The following is a 6,170-nucleotide window of genomic DNA, read 5'->3' as shown; positions in this document are numbered from 1 at the left end:
GGTTAAACCCGCCCGCAAAGCGCCGCTGCAGCGGCGCTTTGCCGGCGGTATTGCCGCGGTGTCCCATTGATTTCAATGGGTACGAGCAGTATAGGAGCGGTGAATACACCGCTCCTTCACCGCTGCAAAGATGCGGCTAGCAGGACTTTTTTCACCGTCCTGCCAGCGCATCGCTCCAGAGTGAAAGCCCTCCGGCTTTCACACTGGAGTTAAAGGGGACGGTTTTTTTCAGGCGTTACACAGGCGCTATTTTTAGCGCTGTAACGCCTGAATACCGCCCCAGTGTGAAAGCAGCCTTAGGGAGGGACGACAGCCTGAAGTACTTTCTTTCAAAGGAGAGGTCCTGGTTGGAGAGCATCTGCACTATAATGCCTGAAATTGCATGAGAGAAGGCCCAGACAGCAGCTTTGGAAATATCTTCCCATGATACACCTGCTCTTTCTGCCCAAGAGGCAGCTAGCGACCTAGTAGAGTGAGCCCTAACTCTGGAAGGAGGGGATTGTCCTGAAGATTTGTAGGCCCCACATATAGCTTCTCTAATCCATCTGGAAATGGAACCTCTGGAAGCCGTGGAACCCTTTTTGGGCCACTAAAAGTAAACAGCAATTGGGAATCTTTCCTAAATTTACTAGTAACTTCTAAGTAGTGTAGAAGACATCTTCTTACATCTAAAAAAACAAACCTTTCTTCCTCTGGATTCCTGGGGAGGAACAAAAGCTAGGAAGAACTACTTCCTGGGATCTGTGAAAGTCAGACGAAACTTTGGGCAAATACAAAGGGTCAGGCCTGATCACTACTCTGTCGTCTAAAATCCTTAAGAAAGGATCTTTACAGAAGAAAGAACCTAAATCAGAGACCTTCTCCCAAAAGTTATCGCCAAAAGGAAAACCATCTTTAGGGTGACTAATTTTAAAGAGGCGTCATGCAGTGGCTCAAAAGGGGGTCTGGTAAGGGCGTCCAATACCAACGACAAATACCAGGGGGGATCCTGCTTGACTACTCTGGATGTACGTCTAGCCCTAGCTAGGAAGAATCTCTTAATTAAAGGATCCTCAGCCAGTCTTTTCTCCATGAACATAGATAGGGCAGCAACTTGAACCCTAAGAGTGCTGACAGCAAGCCCCTTTTCCACTCCCCTTTGAAAAAAGTCCAGAACATAGGGAATAGAAAACGAGTCTACTCCAGCCCTTTTTTGCCAGGCTACAAAGGTCCTCCAAACTTTGCCATAAATCTTCTTTGTGACTAATTTATGGCTGTCTAGAATAGTCTCAATAATCTTAGCTGAACATCCTTTCAATTGTAGGATACGCCGCTCAGCCTCCAAGCCGTCAGACAGTAAATCTGAGGGTTTGGATGTAGCATTGGCCCTTGGTGTAGAAAGTCTCTTCTCTCTGGCAGGGGCCAGGGGGACTCTACTGAGAGTACTCTCAGTGCAGAGAACCGACTCCTCCTGGGTCACCATGGGGCAATCAGAATAACTTCTGCTTGCTCCTGCACAATCTTTTGGAGCGCCAGAGGCAATAGCGGAATTGGAGGAAAAGCGTAGGCCAGGGGAAAATTCCACTGGAAAGAGAGCGCATCTTTCCCTAGAGACTTGTTTCTCTCTCCAGGGAAAAATAAGCTGGAAGCTTCCTGTTATGGGTGGAAGCAAACAGATCCACTTTGGGCATTCCCCACCTGACCACTAACTTCCGGAAGATTTCCAGGTTCAGCTCCCAACTGCTGGAAGTGACAGTTACTCTGCTCAGATAATCTACTATATTTGCCAACCCACTGATGTGGGCTGCCCCGATTGAGGAAACATTGTCCTCTGCCCAGGAAAGGAACTCCTGACTCAACCCTAGCATGCTGTCTGAGCGAGTACCCCCCTGCTTGTTGAGGTAAGCTAATGTCGTGGCATTGTCCGAAAAAAATCAACAGGTCCTTTGCATGAACCCTGGTTTTCAAAATAACCAAAGCTTTTCCTACTGCTAACAGTTCTCCGTAGTTTGAGGTTTGGGCTGCCTCTTCTGGCTGCCAGGCTCCTTGAGCCTGCCAATCCTGTGAGTGTGCCCCCCAACCCCACAAGCTGGCATCTGTGGTAATCTTTACCAGGAAACACTGGGCCCAAGCCATTTCCTACCTGCAGATGCTCCGATCAGACCAACAAGGATAGATCGAGATAATTGTATCCTAGAAGCCGCACGACCTGGTCTAGAGAGGCCTTTCTGCGATCTCAACAGTGCAGAAGAAACACCTGTAGGGAGGGAGAAAAAACCTCTGGGAAGGAGGGAGATTGAATTCCAACCTGAAACCTTATCTTGAGAATAAAAGGATTTTCTGTTACCTTTGCCCATTCCTCGCTGAAAAAGGTCAGCCTTCCTCCTACCCCTAACTTGGCGTCACTGAGTGCTTTTTGCCTGGGTTGAAGGCGCAAAGAGAGACCCTTTAGCTTTGTCTTTGCTAAACTACCATTTTTTTCTTTGCCTGCTGACCTGCTGGTTTGAAGTTGGCTTTTCCCTGAAAACTACGAAAAGGCCTCTTACTTTGAGGCTTAACCTTCCGAGATGGGAAACGTTTACCGTTTTCCGAGGACCGAGCAAGTACTTCCTCTAAAGCCGAACTAAAAAATAGTTGGCGCTCTCTGGGTGTACTAAGGTGGATCATGACGCTGGGGGTGGAAGTTGCAGAAGATTCCCTAATGCAAGTAACCACCAGGAAAACAGGGGGAACCCTTCTCAGACTTCTGAAACAGCAGAAAATACTGCAGACATGGCCATAACCGTTCTAAGTAATCTGAACAAGCCACAGTCACCAGATCAGTCAACGAAACAAACATGACGGTGCGTACTCCTGGAGGTCTGGAAACACAAAACAACTGAGGGTCAGGGGAAAGGGAGGGGCCTTTTAAATTGTGTCTGATTTGTGTTTCCTGCAGAAGGCGGAGCCAATCATGTCTCAAGTACCTGTCCTGGAAGATGAGGGGGGAAATTACTTATTTGCAAAATGTTGTAACAGAAACTAAGAAAAACTAATTTTTTCCAAAACGCTGTCTTTTTTTTCCATTTGTAGTGCAAAAAAAAAAAAAAACCTCAGCGGTGATTAACCACTTCAATACCAGGCACTTTCCACCCATCCTGCCCATGCCAATTTTCACCACTGTCACTGTTTAAATGACAATTGCACAGTCATGCTACACTGTACCCAAACAAAATTTTTATCATTTTGTCCCTACAAATAGAGCTTACTTTTGGTGCTATTTGATCACCTCTGTATTTTTTCTTTGGCTAAATAAAAAAAAAAAGTTACTTTGTTTGTTATAAAATTATGTAAATAAGAAAGTTTTCTCCTTTACTGATGGGCACTGAGGAGGCTGCACTGAAGGGTACTTATGAGTGGCACCGATAGGCTTCACTGACGGCACTGCTGATGGGCACTAATTGGCATCATGTTTGGGTACTGACTGGCATGCCTGGTGGTCCAGGGTGGCACACCTGGTGGCCATCCATGATCAGCATCCCTGGTGGTCCTGGGTGGGTATCCGCGGGGATGCGCAAATCCCCCCTGTAAGGAGAGCAGCCGATCCCTCTACTCCAGTCTGCCAGACCCGAGCGAGGAAAAGCCGATAAACAGCTTTTCCTGTTTACACTGTGATCAGCCGTGATCACGTGGTAAAGAGCCTCTGTCAGGCGCCACACGCACATGCCGGCTGGTTTCCTGAAAGACATCCAGTCAGCATAACTGAACCACCGCCAGGACATCATTTTGCTATAGGCGGGGCGGAGAGTGGTTAAATAGCACCAAAATAAAGCTCTATTTGTGTGATAAAAACTTAATTTGTGTAGTGTTGCATGACTGAATAATTCTAGTTCAGTGTGAGAGAACTAAATGCTGGAAATTGGCCTGGGTAGGAAGGGGGGTGAAAGTGTCCTGTATTGAGGTGGTTAAGAAACATTTATGTTTATACTTTTGTCCCCTATAATTGGTTTATGAAACAAAACAGAGAAAAAAAAGTAAACTGGATTTATCTATAATTTTTTTTATTTTAAAAATGTGACTGAAAGCCTCAGCTTTTTTATAAAAAAAAAAAAAAAAATTGTGACAAAGTACCCTTAGGGATTATTTACACTAGTGATTGGGGGCGCTAATACCACATTTTTGCCACGCTCCTTTAGCTGGAAAGGCTGCAGCCGGGGGTCTAAAATTGTATTATTTATTTCTTTAAATTTGTACAATTTATTTTAGCGTGGGCTCCGACAGCTCCTCTTTATAGGGAGCTCTGTGGGAGCCCAAAGCTTTCCTCTGACTTCCAAAGCATCTGATCAAACCAAGATTGATTTGATCAGATACTGTACATGCCAGTAATGGCTTGTTAATGAAAGGAAAAAAAAATAAAATGAAAGCAGAAGCGACAGTCATTGTTGCTTCTGATGTCACACAGTGGGAAGAACATCACTTCCTCTTACAGTATGCAGGGAAGCTGATGCTGCCAGTTGGTGGTGGGATTAAAATGTATATCTGGTCGGATCACCAGGAGAACAAAAAAAAAAAATTCAAAAGATTTCAAAAATGTCACTGAAAAAAAAAAAAAAAAAAAAGCCAGCAGCTATAAATACTACAGCTGCTGACTTTTAATAAATGGACACTCACCTGTCCCAGGATCCAGCGATGTCGGCAGCCGAAGCCAAGCAGTCACTCGGCTGCTGCTGCCGCCTTTCTAGGTGAGGGAATCAGGAAGTGAAGCATTGCGGCTTCACTTCCCGGTTCCCTGCTACACATGCACGAGTCGCGCAGCACAATAGGAATGGTCCGCGCTGTCTTTGGGACCCGTACGTGTCCCAGCAGACAGCGTGACGGGACAGGAAACGGCATAGACTCCCGTGGGAGTCTATGCCCGGAAGAGGGTGCAAATACCTGTTGCGGCTTCACTTCCCGGTTCCCTGCTGCGCATGCACGAGTCGCGCAGCACAATAGGAATGGTCCGCACTGTCTTTGGGACCCATATGTGTCCCAGCAGACAGCGTGACGGGACAGGAAACGGCATGTGGGAGTCTATGCCCGGAAGAGGGTGCAAATACCTGTCTTAGCCCTTGTACACACGGTCGGAGAATCCGTCGGAATGTGTCCTATCGGACTGTGTTGTCGGATAATCCGACTGTGTGTGGTATGCATCAGACTGATTCCGTCTGAATATCCGTCGGACCCAATTTTCCAACACGTTGGAAATATTTTCCGACCAACTGGTCCGATTGGACATACTCCGATCATGTGTAGAGAATTTTGATCGGACAAAGTGCCACGCATGCTCAGATCAAATTCCTAGACCAAAGCTATTGGCTACTAGCCTGAACGTAGTCCCATCGTAACGAAATAACGTCATCACGTTCTGAATGATCGGATTTTCCGACAACTTGGTCCGACTGTGTGTATGCAACAGTTTCGGACACAATCCGTCGGATTTGGTTGGCAGAATATCCGACCGTGTGTACAGGGGCTTAGACAGGTATCTGCATCCCCCTCCCCCTGAAAGGTGCTAACTGTGACACCGGAGGGGGGTCGGGTTCCGATGACCGGAAGTTCCACTTTAGGGTGGAACCCTGCTTTAACAGCCTGGTATAACCACCTCAATATGAGGCCGTATATACTTGTACAGTGGTACTGAGGTAGTTAGGTTGCAAAGGCAGCAGCGGGGGGTTTAACACATGCAACAGCGCTTTTCAAAAGGAATTATACGTTTGGTGGGGGCAGGCACCCATTGTGACCCATTCATGTGAATGGGGCCGCTTTGCTACACAAGTAGTGGTGGCATGGTACTGTGTGCGCAGCCTATTCCATTAGAGTGTGCACTCCAAAGCTCAAAAGACACACGCCTTTAGCTGCACTGGACAGTGAATGACCAGGAAGTGCTCTGTACTGATCGGCTTCCTGTTCATTCACAAACTGAAACATCGTAAGCACAGTTTACAATGCCTCAGTTATAAATGAACACAAGTGATTAAATGACATTGATTAGTCCCTGTATCCTGAAACATCCCCCGCAGCAGCGAAAGCAGGGAAGTTAGCGACACTGTGGTGGTGAGTCTGGCCAACAGCGGGAACTGGCACCTCACAGAGCAATTATGGTAGCGTGCCATTTGGAGGGTTAGGACAAGTGGGAACATTTCACCTCCAGGAAAACATCTGAGAAGCTT

Source organism: Lithobates pipiens, unplaced genomic scaffold (assembly GCF_037356315.1).
Source record: "Lithobates pipiens isolate NorthernLeopardFrog02 unplaced genomic scaffold, aLitPip1_a1.2 Scaffold_18, whole genome shotgun sequence".
Classification (NCBI taxonomy): Eukaryota; Metazoa; Chordata; class Amphibia; order Anura; family Ranidae; genus Lithobates; species Lithobates pipiens.
This window is presented reverse-complemented; position numbering follows the sequence as displayed.